We start from the raw sequence: 16597 nt of genomic DNA, 5'->3' as shown, positions 1-16597 counted from the left end.
TATATCTTATCACAAAAATTACTTATAAGGTAAGTTAATCTGTGAGTAGCTAGTTTTATTGAAAATCCAGAAATATGAATTTGTGTTCATGTCATATTACACAATACAATATTAATTAATACCACATATCTTTGACACAGTACTGCTAACAAATATTAATACATTGTCATGAAGTGATAAAGGGAAACATGTAGAGATGATTTAAATAGTACCTTACTATTTCTCTTCCTTGTATCTAATTATGTAGAATCAGACATCATGACCATTTACTAGGGTTTAAATAACAAAAAGGGTACCCTAACAGAAACAGGAGAAACTTGAAAGAACAACTACTATGTCAAAGAGTACTGCCCCATCAAAAACTATTATGGTGTTTCTTTTGCTTGAAAAAAAAGCGAGGCAATCTTTTAAGTCATCACCTTTGTTTCTGTTTCTAGTTCATCACCTTTGTTTCTAGTCAATACTTAAATAAAAAAAACATTGTTTAATTTGACCTACATAAATCCTAGTGTCAGGATTTGAATCCAACATCATACACAATAGCTTCCCTAAAAATTTTGGGAAACAATTTGGACACTTTTTTTGACAAAAATAAACGATATTCATTCATTCAAATTGATAGAGTACATCGATACAATTCAAATACAAAGTCGCTAAAAACAAAAAGGATGAATCTGCGAACAAACTCACAACATCCATGTTAATAGCATAAAAGGGCAAAGTACCTATGCCTACAAATATGACTATATATATATATATATATATATATATATATATATATATTCAAGTCTTCGGAATACTCATGTCTCTGGATCTGCAACGTTGACGACGCAAAAGTCATTGATCGGATTTGCACTTGCTCAAAGCTAATCTTTCAACCTGAATCAAATAAACACCGCACTACGAAGGGAAATAAAAAAACACACTGCACAAAGACGGGAAATCAAAACAAATAGAGTCACGACGAAATCACAAAAACAAACGAAAGAAAACTGAAAATATATGGAAATCACTTATTTAATTAGGATATAAGGAAAAACAACTCGGAGGGGTGATTTTAGGTCAAAATTGACCCTAAATCACCCCTCTTTCGGTAAACAAGAAGAAGCAGGGATTGACGGCTAAGGTTTGAGAAGGAGAGAAGAGAGAGAAAGAGAGCGATGGAATGTAAGTAAAGTGATTGAAACAATTTGGACACTTAAACTCTGCTTTGCTTATCTTCATGTAATAAACCATTAAGAAACTGAGTAAATTAGATATGATAAGTCATGGTACTTAGATTTTTGAAAAATGTATAAAAGTATCAGCTTTGAAGCAGTTGTTGGGAAAATTACAATTGAAGATCCATGTTCAAGACTGAATCCAATACCTCTAAATATAAGCACACACTCTCTTCTACGAGAGAAGAATATAAAACAATAGAAGTGTCTTTTTTTGGGAAACAATCAAAGAGTCTAAAAGTCTAAACGCATACCTACTACAGTGCTCTTCTCTTGGAACAGACAAGTGTGAGCTGCTTCTATTACCTTCAAACCCTGGAAAAGGGAAAAACATTAGACATGAATGATTCCCTTTGCTTACCTAAGAAAGTTATAGCAAGTTACCCAAAATAGTGCATGATTAACCATAAATTTAAAAAACAATAGACAATCAAAATAAAATAAAAAACCTCAGAAAACAAAGGAAATACCATCAGTTCCTGATGCTCCAAAAATGCATTTAACTTTGAGTGTGCTAGGTTCTCAAGCTGATCAGCAAAGAAGCCGTCTTGACAATTAACCGGAAAAAGTGAGTTGAGGGTGTTTCTATCAGACTTTTAACCATTCATTTGCGAGAGTCCTTCTCTTCTTGCAAGTATTTTATATGGAAAGGATGGTTGTTGTTTATGCATACTGCTATTTCAGAGATATAGTCCATACTACTGTTTCAGAGATATAGTCCATACTGTTGTTTCTTGCAAGTCTTTAGATTTTATATAAGTCAGCATATCCCTATAGGCTTCCATCATCTCTTTATACCTTCCAAGTCTTTAGAGTTTGTTTCAAAGCTATAAATCCCCTGAAAACAAGTATAATAAATATGGCATGCGTTATAAATTGGTTTATTACCACTGTGTGCAGTACATGGATAAGAATATGAATAAGAAACAAGGGGATGCATGAAAAAAAATAGCATAGAAGTATATATCTGTAATCTTGTTTCAGTTAATCTAAATGAAAGAGAAACGTTATTGTTTTAAAAAAAAAAATTAAAGAATGAAAATGTAGTAATACATGATGAACAAAGAGAATAGCCAATTCCATTGATATGTTGATGATATGACTGAAAATAAACCAACCTAGCTAGCTGGTTACATAACCACCACTCTAAACTAGTATTTTTAAGTAATGCTTACAAACTAACCAAAGCTAACTATATTAATAGTAGTTAAACAGAAATAGTAGCAATACTAAAAATAAACGAACCAGCATACAAAATATTTAGGGTTCTCACATTAAGTGATGGATTCCTTTATGTCTTCAGCGATGGAAAGGTTTTCACCGACCAGCTTTGGGCATTGCGATGAAGAGTTTGAGTGAGTTACATAGTTGTGAGAATAGGATTTCGTCGTGATTCGAGTTTGAATACAATAATTAAATCCGTGAAAAGTTTTTAGTTGCAAACATTTCTTCAAGAAATCTAGTAACTATATCGTTGTCCATATCCAAATGTTTGCAACCACACACAACACAACCTAGAGACAAAACTATGAAAAATTGTAACACTGACATTGATGCTCAACTTTATAATATCCTTTCATCACATGAAGTTGCCCATCTTAAATACGAACTATCTTCTTTACCACTCTTTCCGCCATTTTCAAGAAAGTAAGATAGAAAATAGGAACCGAGTTCGAGATCGAGTTTAGAAGCACCACACACCCACATAAACTCACATTTTTATTTCCCCAAGAGTTTAGTCTATTTCTCAACTTTTCCAATAAAGGCTCCTAAGTTGAGAGTTTCCAGTGATTAGCACCCACCGGTAACCTCAAATAAGTAAACGGAATTTTTCCTTGACTACACAATTCAAAAAATTACAAGCCATCTCCGTAAATGTCGCTGAAACATTTACACCTATCAAACAACTCTTATAAAAATTAACTTTCAATCCCGATACCATCTCAAAACCTCTCAACAAGGCATATTGTAGATCAGACACTAAGGTTCCTCTTATAACTTACACATTAAGTTATCGAATAAAAAAAAAATAGGGAGTAGTTCAAAGGATAGTGTGATAAAGTTTGTTTTTAAAAATATAATTAATAAAAGCGTAACTAATCAATTTTTTAATTATATGGTTGTAATTTTCCAGTATATTTTTTGCTTGAATAATATCAATATATATTTTTGCTGTTCTATGTATAAATGTTATTTATGTAGAAAATAGATATTATATATTACATTTGTAAACCTCTCAAAAAAAAAACCTTTAAAAGTAAAAAAAAAACTTCAATATTAACAAATTGATTATGCTGCAACGTTATGAAATCCATAGGCAACTACTTATGTCACATTACTTGTCATTTAAAATTGAATTTCTTTCCTTTATAATAGACTAAGTTCGTTTTTGTTCTTCATCTTTTAAAATTGTTGATCTTCGATAATTCGTGAATTTAACAATAACCCAATTATTACTATTCTTTAAAGAGATAAGAGTAATTTTCAAGAGATAGCGGAGATGTGATATAGAGTTGTCACATAGGCACAATCCAAGCATATGATTAACTTAAGTTTAGAATTCAATATATTATATAGAAGATCAATAGATATATAGATATACTTTATATTATGTAAAATAATTATCGAGAAGAAAATCTGAAATAACTATGCATTAAAAAAAAACAGAAACATATTTCACAGACAAAAGAGAATTGTGAACAAAGTAACATTTCAGTTCTATTGTTGTTTACATTAATTAATACATAATGAAACCTACATATCTCTAACATAGTAGTGCTAACAAATATTGATACACTTTCATGAGGTGATAAAAAGAAACATATAGCGATGATTAAAATAGTACCTTACTCTTTCTCTTATCATAATGTGCAGATCTATTTACAAAGTCACTTCCAAGTAAATTTGTTGAGAAAGTGGTAGAAAAAATGGGTCTTTGTCGTCTTAGAGATAATTGTCTTTATGGGGGGAGAAATAAATATGGTAGGCACTCTTTGTCCCATCACCATGAGCTTCTTCAATTAGATTTTTCTGGTAAACAAAGTAGTTCACGCACAAGATGACATTGTACTATTTTTCCTTCACTAATTTTTTTTCAACGAGTTTTTTCGTTAAGATTTTAATGAAACATATGATCGATGAGACTTTCATAAAGGAGTGTTATAACTATTGGAAGTGGAAGTCTATTAGTTATTGGATAGTTTATTGGCATATATTATACCCTTGCGTCTCCTTATAAAGTGGGCTTATTATAATAGAAAAGTGTACATACAAAAGAATATCACAATGTTATCACTTCTCTGTCTTTCTCTCGATCTATCTATCTATACTTATATAGTTCGATTTGATTCAAAATTTAAAATTACAATTAAACTAATAGAATTAAAATGGAAAAAGTTACAAAATTTTTGGTTGAAAACGTTTTAATTTTTTCTTTTTTTGAAGGAATAAGAGTATTTTGTTGAAAACGTTTTAATTTTTTTTAATACGGAATACTTTATTATGGAAAATGACAAGTCATGATTTTTTTTTGTTTATAACCAAGTAATTAGTCTTAAGTGGTTAATGAGCTGCAAATAAAGGACAAATTGCTCATGAGAACATGAATTCGATTTCTGGGTGAAACGATTCTTGGCCAGGTTACTTACCTCTCGGCGGAACACACCAAGGCACCTTTTCCACTAGTAGCAGAGGTTAACACCAAAACAAATTTTAAAAAATGTTTTATGATAATCGAAATTTATTGAGGGAAAAGAGTCGAACACTCTTGAAAAATGATAAAACCGACAACTCTTTTGGTGGTTTATAATATTGGGACATTCCAAATATTTTTTTGACAAATTTATTTTAATTTTTTCAGGCTCAAAAAATTGAGGGGGTTGAATTAGTCGCTAGTTACATTACACACTAAGGTGTCTTTTACGCCAAAACATTTTCTCTTCTCTTCGCCACATAACATTCTTTGGTGAATATTTTAGAAGACCTAAAAGACATTGACGGGTCTAACTAGAACTGCTCTACTATTAGTCATTATGCAGTTGGGTTCGGTTTTCTTTGAGCTGGATTTGAGCATCCGAAAACTTTTGCCAACCCGTTGGGCTAATTTTATGGTATTGACCCGAATGACTCGTAACGGGCCAAGCAGTTTGGGTGGCTTGGGCTGGTTTCACAAATTTTGCCCAGCCCTAATCGAAAAGAACATAAAAAATGCACCTAAGTTTTGTTCTTTTACAATACCTACAAAGTCAGAAGGATTTCTCTTCTCCTAAAAACATTCTCCCACAGTTTGTTCCCTTCACTTTTGCGAACTCCTTCACTTTTGCTTCTGGTAATTTTCATCATTTTTCTTTTATATTCTGTTTGCTTTTATATTATTATGTGTCATAGTTTTTGGTTTATTTTCCTTATTGTTATTGATTGATGTCAAGTTGCAAGCTGTCTGTAACAATTATTTGTAAGACTCTACTTACCTGCTGACCGGATACAACTCTTAGTTATATTTTACTTTCATCAGAGATAAACACTGGATTGCCGGGACCTTTTCACGTCGAATGGGATGTTTAAGATTTAAGAAAATAGTAGCAGATTTAATTCTTTTTGGAAAAATTCGTGACTATGCTGTACTCATTATGTATACGTTTTATATTTTTAAAAATTCAGTTTCAATTGGAGTAGGATTATGATATTTTTAAGGTTTCCTTGATAGTAGATTGTGCATTTGAATACATGATTTAAATTGCATTGTGTTTGATTGGTGGAAGATGAAGTGTATAATTAATCACAGATATTATTTTTGAATGTCTATTTTTTTTTTTGAAACGGCCAAATATTATTAACCAACGAGCCCGTGCGAGATGCACTAACAAGCTCGGGTGGAGAAAAAAAATACAAATAATGGGAAATCGGTTGTCATTCAATTACCAGGCTCGAACAAAAACCCCTTTAAAAACCACCCAAAAAAAAAGATCAACCCAAAGAGATGACGCAAGGTTATACCGAGACAAAGGCCAAGCATACCCCTGCGGCAACACCAATAAAGCCACCCACACAACCAGAATAAACCAATAAACTCCCAAACACGGTAACACTACAGCTGCACCAAAACTGAACCGCAAAGAAAAGAAAAAAAAAATACTGTTACAGACAGCAACAAAACACACCCCACAGCCCTCCAAAAGAGAAGCAGCTGCCAACAGGTCGCATCAGCTGAAGCCAGCACCACTAAAACACCCGAAAACACAGCTCCCCACCTATCCACCAACACCAAACAGACACGCAGCAGCTGAAGCAAACGACTCCACCACGGAACCCGCCAAAACAGCCCCAACACAGTCCAGCAGCCGAACAAAACAAAAGGCCAGGAGCACTACTGGACCAACGCAGAAAAGAAGCAGACAAAAATCAGCAGCATAAACCTGAACAATCCTGCGGAGTCCAGCCGACCAAATCACCCTCCAAGACAAAAGCGTGGATTCCAACACCATTCATAAAACAAACATGTTGCAATTTTCAATCTAGACAAGCTCCATTGCCATGATAACACCTTAATTTGATCCACTAACTTCTCCACCCCCATAATCTTATTGTTAAAGATCCAATTATTTCTCGCCCTCCAAACCACCCAAACCACCGCATGCCAAATCAACCAAGCTCCCCTTCGAAGTTTCTTAGAATACACCTCCCGTGACCAACACAACGCATGAATGACAAGGTTAGGGGGAGTAATTAAATTAACATCGAACCACCTCATTACCTCCCGCCAAACTTTAGAAACCACATCACAATGGAGAAATAGATGGACCGCCGTTTCAACTTCAACATCACAGAAAACACATCGCTTAGGATCATCCATCCCTAAAAGCCGTCTCTTAGCAAGATTCGCCTTAGTCGGAATCCTATCAAGTAACAACATCCAAGAGAACGCCAATACCTTACCGGGTGCTTTACTCCTCCAATTCTCCCGGAAAATCACCTCTTCCTCATTAGACAAAACACCCTCCGGGAGGTAGAGATTTTGGAGAAGTACAAAACACGACTTCACCGAAAACACACCGTCCTTATCCGGTTTCCACACCCACACATCCGGACCATCCCTCATAACAACCCCAACAAGCCTCTCCAAGAGAGAGTTAACAAGCACCTTTTCCCATTCAAACAACTCGCGCCTCCATGTCAAACTCCATACACCACCATATTCGTATTGTAAAGCACACTTACCATACCATCTTGTAAATTTGCAAGGGAATAAAGACGCGGGAAAGCCTCCATTAATGGCACATTAGACACCCACGGATCCTTCCAAAAAAGTGTCTTCGTACCACCTCCCACCTTTCTAACCAACTCCTTACCAAACCACCTCTCCCCTTGAGCTTCCAAACCCATCAAATCATTCCACCAACGCGAAGAGTATGAGGGCTACACCTCACCCCTCAACCTACTTCGAAGACTCACCGACGGACCATATTTATCCTCTAGAACCTCTTTCCATAAAGCCGGTTCCTCATCAAGAAGCCTCCATTTCCATTTAGCTAGAAGACTAATGTTAACCAATTTGATATCTCTCACCCCTAGCCCCCCCTTACTTCTAGGTTGACAAACCTTCCTCCACTTGACCCAACAAATCTTCTTTCTATCCCCTACACCTCCCCAAAGGAACCTCCTTTGAATACTTTTCACCTTATTAATCACCTTAGCCGGCATCTTCAAAAAAGAAAGGTAGAAAATGGGAATCGAATTTAATACCGAGTTTAGGAGTACAATGCGACCTCCTAAACTTATGTATTTATTCCCCCAAGAGTTAAGCTTAGCACTAATCCGCTCCAAGACCGGTTCCCATGTCGACAATTTGCGCGCATTAGCACCCACCGGTAAACCCAAGTACATGAATGGAATTGAACCCACCTTACAATTGAGAAAAGACGAAGCCATCCGCATAAAATCCGCCGAGACATTCACACCGATAAGGCAACTTTTACGAAAATTGACCCTTAAACCCGACACCATTTCAAACCCCCTTAGTACCGCCTTAAGGGTCCAAAGATTTTCAACCGAAGCTTCCCCAATACACAAGGTATCATCCGCATATTGAAGATGAGAAATCACCGTTCCACCTCTCTTAATCTCAAACCCCTTAAATAGATTCCAGCTCACCGCATTCTTCATGAGCCCACTAAAACCTTCCGCCACCAAAAGAAAAAGAAAAGGTGCCAAGGGGTCCCCTTGCTTTAGACCCCTCTTGATATCAATTTCTTCGGTTGGACTACCATTCACAAGAATAGACATACTTCCCCCAAACACACACATCTTCATCCAAGCAATCCATTTACCCGCAAAACCCATCCTCCTAAGCATATATTCCAAGTAGCTCCACTCCACCGAATCATAGGCTTTCTCAAAGTCAACCTTAAGAATTAAACACTCATGCTTCCTCAATCTCGCAACCTCCACCACCTCATTCACAATCAACACACCATCCTCCAAATGCCTTCCTTTTAAAAACGCCGATTGAGCTTTGGAAATGAAGGGATTCATAACCTTAGCAAGTCTTCCGGCCAAAACCTTCGCAAGGATTTTGTAAATACTTCCCAACAAAGAGATCGGACGGAATTCCTTAAGAGTAAGAGGACATCTCACCTTAGGAATAAGAGTAACAAAGTAGGATAAAAGACTCCTCGGGAACACTTCGTTAGCATGGAATTGATCAAAAAAGATCCTAACCTCATACTTGATAAGATATCAAAAATGCTTCACGAAGGAAAAATTGAAACCATCCGGACCCGGGCTCTTATTCCCATCGCTATCCTTTACCACCAACTCAATTTCCTCCAAAGAAAAAGGCGCCACTAGGGACAAATTATCGGCTTCGGAAATAGAGGCAAAATTCACCCCGTCTAATTTAGGTCTTTCCCACTCATCACTCGCCACATGCGCCTTGAAATAATCCACAACCACCCTCCTAATATCGTTCACTTCAAACACCCAATCATTTCCCACTTTCAAAGATTTGATACCATTCCGGTGAGCTCTACTCTTCACACAACTATGGAAGAACTTCGAATTAGCATCTCCTTCTCTAAGACATTTGGATCTAGATCTTTGGAAAAGTAAAGCCTCTTTACCCTTCCAAAGTTTCCAAAGTTCTTCAAACTTAACCTTCCTCACTTCAACCTCTTCATTAGTCAACATGCCTAACTCGCATTTCCCATCAAGTTCCTTTATCTCTTCCCTTAACAAGGCTAAACGCCTCTCCACATTCCCATATTCCGCCCTATTCCATTCTCTAATGGTCTCCTTCAAGCTTTTCAACTTAGACTTTAGTACAAAGCCCATCCACCCTCCTCCCCCATAACTCCTCCACGCTTCTTCCACCACCCCCTTAAACTTATTATTTTCCAACCAATAGTTATTAAAACGAAAAGGCCTAGGACCCCAATCGGATACCTCTCCTTTCAACACCCAAGGACAATGGTCGGAAACATCCCTAGGTAGAGCCCACAAATTAAAATTTCCCCAATAATCACACCATTCTTCCGAGATAAACGCCCTATCAATTCTACTCATCGAATGGCCATTAGAATTGTACCAAGTAAACTTCCTCCCCACAAGACTCACGTCCTCCACCTCTAAAGAATTTACCACATCATTAAAAAGCATTATTTCTCTTCTTTGGTCGGCATTGATACCTAAATTCACCCCCCTTCTTTCCTCCCTATGGAGAACCGCATTAAAATCACCAATGAAACACCAAGCTCCCACGCCCAAAGTGCTTCTCACCCTCACAAGTTTCTCCCACAACCGTTCTTTACCCGTAAGCTCGCAACTAGAATAAACATTCACCACCAAACATTTTCTTTTCAACGGACCCCATTCCAAACAAACGCCAACCATACCATTACCGACAAAAGAAAACAAGAAAGTAGCCAGAGATTTATGCCAAATAGATAAAATACCTCCACTATTGCCCATCGACGGAAGACAAGCCCATTGAAAATCATCATCACACCATAGGTTACGACACACCGCATCCGATATAACTTCCATTTTAGTTTCTTGAATAGCCAAAAAATCCACCTTTTGCTCCATCACCAATTTCTTAATCTTTTTCCGCTTTAACACACCTACCAACCCTCTAGCATTGAATGACAACACTATCATTAATTACCTTCCTTCATCTCCCTACTTACTCTATTAACCACATCCACATCTTCAGACACAACCAATCTATCCACCATCCTACCATCCGTTAAGGTAAACGTAATGCCATCTTCCTTAGCAACCTTCAATAAGTGTTCTGCTTCCGCCTTTTTTCTTCTAAGGTCTCCCATCAAAGGTATTGGTGTCTCCGGCACTACCGAACCATCTTCCTCAAATAACACATTAACACCAGACCCCGTAGAAATTGAGCAATCCTCTACCGGCACCTCACACATCCTCATCGCCGCCTTCCCATTTTGTTTAGAGTGTTTTCCGTCCTCTTCACCCCCTTTACTACAATGTTTCGCCCCTTTAGTAACAATATCCTTCATATTCACACACCTTGCCGCTCCCTTTGTTAACGCCCCTTTCTTTGGTTTCTTAAGGCCATTATTCCTTTTAGGAACTGTTAAAGGAACCTCCCTCTCCTCAATTGGTGAAACCGTAGGCATAGAAGCATTGCCTAAAACCGGCCCATAGAGGACAGGCCCAATAGGAGCAGAACTGGGTCCACCATCATCCAAGGATCTGGGTCGGGTCTCTTGTACATGGATCGGATCCTCCATAATGTTTTCCAGCCCAATATCAATCTCCAAGACCTGATTTCCCTCCCCACAATCTGACTTTGACTCTGTCGCCTTACCTCCCACGTGTATTGACTGACTAGAAAGACCCTCTTCAGCCTCTTGATTTTCCAAGCACACCAACTGTCCCCATTAGGTGGAGACTTATCACTACTGTCTGCCAATTCACCAACATAGGGCTGCACCTCAAAAAGGCTACAAAGAATAGACCCCTTTCTCCCCCACTCAGCCCTTGCCACCTCATCACTGTGGGTCCCCTTAACACTTTCTTCCTCAGGTTCAACTGAAACATCATCTCCCGATGCCTCTTCACCGGAAAAACACCTCCGGATAGAGCATAGTGACTCGCCTCCCATAGCTCCATAACCGTCCTTCTCAGACCCTTCTCTTCCCCTTTGTAGTTTGATTCCTCCAACACCCCTTCTTCTTCGAACACCTCATCGTAAGCTTGAGATTGGTCCTCCACCACCCACACATCAAACTTAGCTCCCATGACTTTCATACAAATCTTCTTGTTGATAAAACCAAAGAGCTTAGTAAAAATCAACAGCCTAACAGCTTCCAGGCTTCTCCTCTCCGCAGTTGAAACGTCGAAATCCACGAATTCACCAATGAAATTCCCCATCTGCTTGAAGCATTTTTCATCCCAAATGTGGAGAGGAACCCCCCACAGCTTAACCCACACCCGCCTTTTCTTAGCAATAAGCTGTGGAGACCAAGGTTTGACCTCAACGAAATTGTCATCCCACCACTTCTTCTTAGTACTTCTGACTGCCTTCATCCCTCCCTCTAAGTTACATTTGAGCAGCACCATATTATCACCCATGCTTGTCACTCTTACCCCTTTAAACCCTTCCATGAAGAAGCTGGTTTGAACCAGCTCTACCTCCCTTGGATAGTGCAGAAAACCGACATAACAGCCCTCCAAGGATCCCAAAGCCTCCTCACTCGGCAGAATATCCAACTCTAACACCTCCACCTCTCTACTGATCCCACTTCCCCCACCCACCGCCTGGACAAAGGATTTCCCTTTATCCACCATGGAACTCGAGGTCACCGCTCTTCTTACCCGTTTCGTCTCTATCGGTACCGCTACCTGTGACTCTCTGTTGAACCGAGCCAGATTCACACTAAGACGGCGACCGCCACACCGGACATCCACCAGCCTTGCTTCCAGCGCCACCGGATTTGAGACCTCTAAGTACTTAACAAAACCAAATCTTCTTCCTGCTTTGTTGAGATTCGTCGGAATGAACACTTCCATCACCTTCCCAAATCTGGCAAAAGCACTCCACAAGAATATGGTTTTGGTTTCATCAGAGAAATTGGTAAAGAAGAAAGAAGTAGTAGATCGGTCCAAGAAGCTGAAGGAGATGCGCTTCTTCACCGGAAAGGACACTCCCTCGTTTTGATTTACCCCAGTTGACCCACTTGGCCCCTTTCCCCTCTCACTTTCTCTCTCTAGATTCTCTCTCATTCTCTCTTTAGTATTGTTCTTCATTTTGAATGTCTATTCAATTTTAATTTTTCTCCAGGAAGCTACGGTATTCGCAAGTTTCTCGATGGGGAAGAAAGAATCCAATCCATTTGGCAGACCTTACAATATATTGGCGCAGCAAGATGTCAGTAAATCATTTTATGCCTATCTTAACTAATTTTCTTTATGTGCAGACTTCTTATAGCTGATATGCTCTATTTTACTTTGATTTTTCTCTCTAACAGCAAACTCCAAACAAACCTCTGCTACCACTTTGGGAGACAACTATGCAGGTTTTTAGGCTGGTTTTCATATATTACTGCTTTGTAAGGCCAGCTGGTTTTTAAACTACGACAAAAGGATCCGTACCTGGTTTTTAGGTTGGTTTTCACACTCTTTTTTTTTTGGTGTAGGCAAATAATGCATTACTTCAATGTGATGCTCTATATGATCCCACAGAGCTCTCCTATAATCCGCGTGTAGCAAAGGTGGGTCAAAACTTTTCAATTAATATATTCATTGCACTTCATTCATTTATTATTTCTATCATAATTTCTATGAAACTATAGTTAGTATATATTTAGCGGATTTAGTGGAATTTTAACATTTTTTTAGGGGTGGGGGTGGGGTACTTAAGAATTACTAGTGAAATGATTTCATGAGCGTTTCTTCACCTTAGAGAAACTTCCGTACTTAATTGTGTGTATGAGTTTGTATATTCATATAAAATGTTTATGCATTTTGGTCAGGATGCTTCACAGGATTTTTCGAGAATTGTGCGCGAAAGAAATCCAGATTTCAACGAATTAGGTACTATAAACTCAGAGCCTATTTGAAGTTTAATGACCGGGGAATCCACAAAATATGGAAACCAGTCTTCTGCACCAAAAAATGATAGGGATGGAACCTTAATGAGGTACAGTTTGTTCTTGTTCTTTAGGTAAACTTGTTAATAGCATTTTTCCAAAGCCTGAACAAAATCCTTTATGTGCGCAGTGCAGCAAGTGGAAGCAAGAGATCAACAGATGGAGATCAAGATGATAGTTACAAAGTATGTTTATTGATTAATTTTTATATAAACGTGGTTGCTGAATGTAATGTGTTCGGCAAAAATGTCTAATCACATCCTTTCTTTGGCAGAATTCTCCTTTAAGTATGAAGCAGAGATCTAACATGATTATTGGTGATGGTAAGATTATGGATTTTTCTTTTGATTATCTTATTTTTGTCTATAATTTGAATGTTCAGAAGGTGACAAAACACATGAACTGCAGTTCATGTGACTAACAGTCTTGCACCTTGTTTCTTTGTAGAAAATCCATCTGGGCTGGCTCGAAATATGGGGACAGTCGGGAAGGAATCTGACACTGACGTTGATGTTGATGCGCAACTAAAAAATATGGTATTATAAAGTTTTATGCGTGTCCGTAGCATAAATGAGTTTTTTTTTTTTTTTAGTGAATTAGCTAAACTTGATGAACAACCAACCCTGTAAAATCTCTTTTGAATCATTATGATGAGCACATATACTTAGAAATCTCACTTTAACATGTTCTCTCATACAAACACGTGATAGGAAGTGTTCTTAAGTAGAAGTGTTGTAGCCCTATACCGTAGTAGAATTTTAAACAAATCTCTATTGTTTGCGACATGCTTGCCGCTATAGTGGCGCAGTAGCAATGATGCATAGTGGAATTTGGATGAGCTTTTTGTCGTTTTGTGTAATCTACAATTGACAACGCCAGTTGTAGTCAATGTGGGACTTGGTCTTTTCCAATAAGTTTAGACTACCATGTGTTAGAACATGACTTTTTTAGAACTATAAAACACAAACACATCGACACTGATGATAATTTATGAAAATAGAACAAGTGAAACGCTTGGACACCCGTTCAATCTGAAGTGTCGATGTAACATAGAGTTAGAAAAATGGATGGCAAAAATAAAACTTAAGCTATTATGTAAAATTACTCACATGATATGTGCCACCGATATACTATGTATATAAATTTAAATTGTTCATTTTCCATCTCCAATCTTGCTAGATATACTTAGCTTTGTTGGCCTCCATAGTCATAATCAGTTTTTGTGTGGCCAACTTTCTATCAAAATGTGTACGGTGTCTAGCATTTCTTATACCCTTCTTAATGTTCCTAAGCTTAGTTTCTTATACCGTTCTTAGTTTTATTCATAAGCATTTCCTATTTAGTTGTATTTCTTTTGACAGGAAGTTGATGAAATGAGAAAAGAAAGAAAAAGACTGTCAAACAGAAAATCAGCTAAAAGATAAGGAAACAGACCATGATTGGTTGCATATGATTAAAATGTAAAAATAAATCAATTGTGTTTGTTTGATGATCTATTTATCTTTGTATTTCATTTGATGTTATCATTATTTGTGCCTTGTCAGAAAGAATATGAAGAGCAATGTCAAAAGATAAACACTCTTCAGGATGAAAATTTGGTCCTAACACAAACGCTCGCTGAACTTTCAGACAAATGTCTCGAGCTCACCAATGAAAACGATTCTATTGATGTCAATCATTTTAATTCCCTTTCTTACTTGTTCAATTTTATATCATTCAATAAACAATATACTTGTTTGATTTGAGAAATAAATTTTCAATTAAAAAAAGGCCATCTTGTTTTCTAATATTTGTATGAGAAACAATTAAATAAACTAAGATGCTTATGAATCCAAAAATCAAAAGATGTCCATTAATGTAAACGATTCTATTGATCTCTCTTTGCCACAAATTATCTATTTAAAGCTTTTGATATTGTAAAGAAGTTAATTGTCAGTATTGTATTGTGGTTCTCAGCAAATTATCTAAGTCACCTAACATGAATGTTGCCAGGTTCATCTTGTTAAATGACAATTATTTATTTTCCAAGATTGGTTTATAAAGAAGTTAATTGTCAGTATTGTGTTGTGGTTCTCAATAATCTATTTTCCAAGATTGTTGCTAATTTGAGTGTAATTTGGTGGTGGAACAGGAAGAGGTCGTTAAGGAGTATGGACCAGAATCAATTGCGGATGAAGCCTACTTGAAACTTTTTGTGGTGGAGCCAAGACACAGTTTAAGATGGGAAGCATATCAGAATGTATAATCTTTTTTTTTTTTTTATTTGGGCTGGACTTGAATTTTGACCCAGCTTTATGTTGTTTATCAATATTAGACATTTAAGATAATGCAGTTTTTTTAGAGATTTTAAAAATGTATAAAGTTTTAGAGATATATCTTAATATCTTATCACAAAAATTGATATTCATATTACTAAAAGGTAAGTAAATCTATCTTTACACAATACAATATATTAATTAATACATATTGAAAATTACATATCTCTAACACAGTACAGCTAACAAATATTGATACATTGTCAGATATTGATACAATTGCTCCTCCTTGTATCAAATTATGTAGAATCAGACAACATGACCATTTACTAGGGTACCCTAACAGAAAAATGAGAAACATGAAAGAACAACTACTATGCCTAAGAGCACCTTGTGCTTTGACTACAGGCCTCATCAAAAACTATTGTGGTGGTTCTTTTGCTTGAATAAAAAGTAAGGCAATAATTCAGCATCAATAGACAAAAATTCCTTTCTTACTTTAATCAAGTTCGTCTAATTTCAACAAACATGCAGCCTTTTTCTTTACTTTCAGCTTCACTCTCTCACCAAACTCTTCTAATTAACGCAGAGATGATGAGTGATAATGCAGGTTGTATTGACGTAAACTTTTCTTACCTTATCGAAAAGTTGTCTTCAACGAATCCACAGTCTCAACCAACACTTCCTTTGCTTCTGTTCCTATTACAATGATTTGTAGTCACGGAAGAGAGAGTCTTCTTTTCCCCTTCATGTTTTCTTTTACCTACCATTTGGTCCATGCTTAATTAAAAAAATAAAAAAATTAATTTTATCTACAGATTTCATAGGGTCTGGATTTGAATCCAATAGCTTCCCTAAACATTTTGGCAAACAATTTGGACACTAAGTGCCCGTTTGGTGCGTAGGATAGAGAAATAGGATATGATAAACTATCTTATCCCATCTATATCCGATGTTTCATGCACCAATAGGATATGATAACTTTAACCCATTACTAATCCTA

The 16597-nt window shown here is 37.0% G+C and overlaps 1 pseudogene; it reads left to right on the top strand.

The window, feature by feature from the left end:
• Positions 1-5251: 5251 nt before the first annotated feature.
• LOC146946304 (uncharacterized) lies at positions 5252-15593 on the top strand (annotated as a pseudogene).
• The last annotated feature ends 1004 nt before the right edge of the window (positions 15594-16597 follow it).

This window comes from Medicago sativa, chromosome 2, assembly GCF_051527215.1.
Source record: "Medicago sativa cultivar Bolivia chromosome 2, Bolivia_mono, whole genome shotgun sequence".
NCBI lineage: Eukaryota > Viridiplantae > Streptophyta > Magnoliopsida > Fabales > Fabaceae > Medicago > Medicago sativa.
Note: the sequence above shows the minus strand (reverse complement) of the source record. Positions and strands in the feature narration are given on the sequence as shown.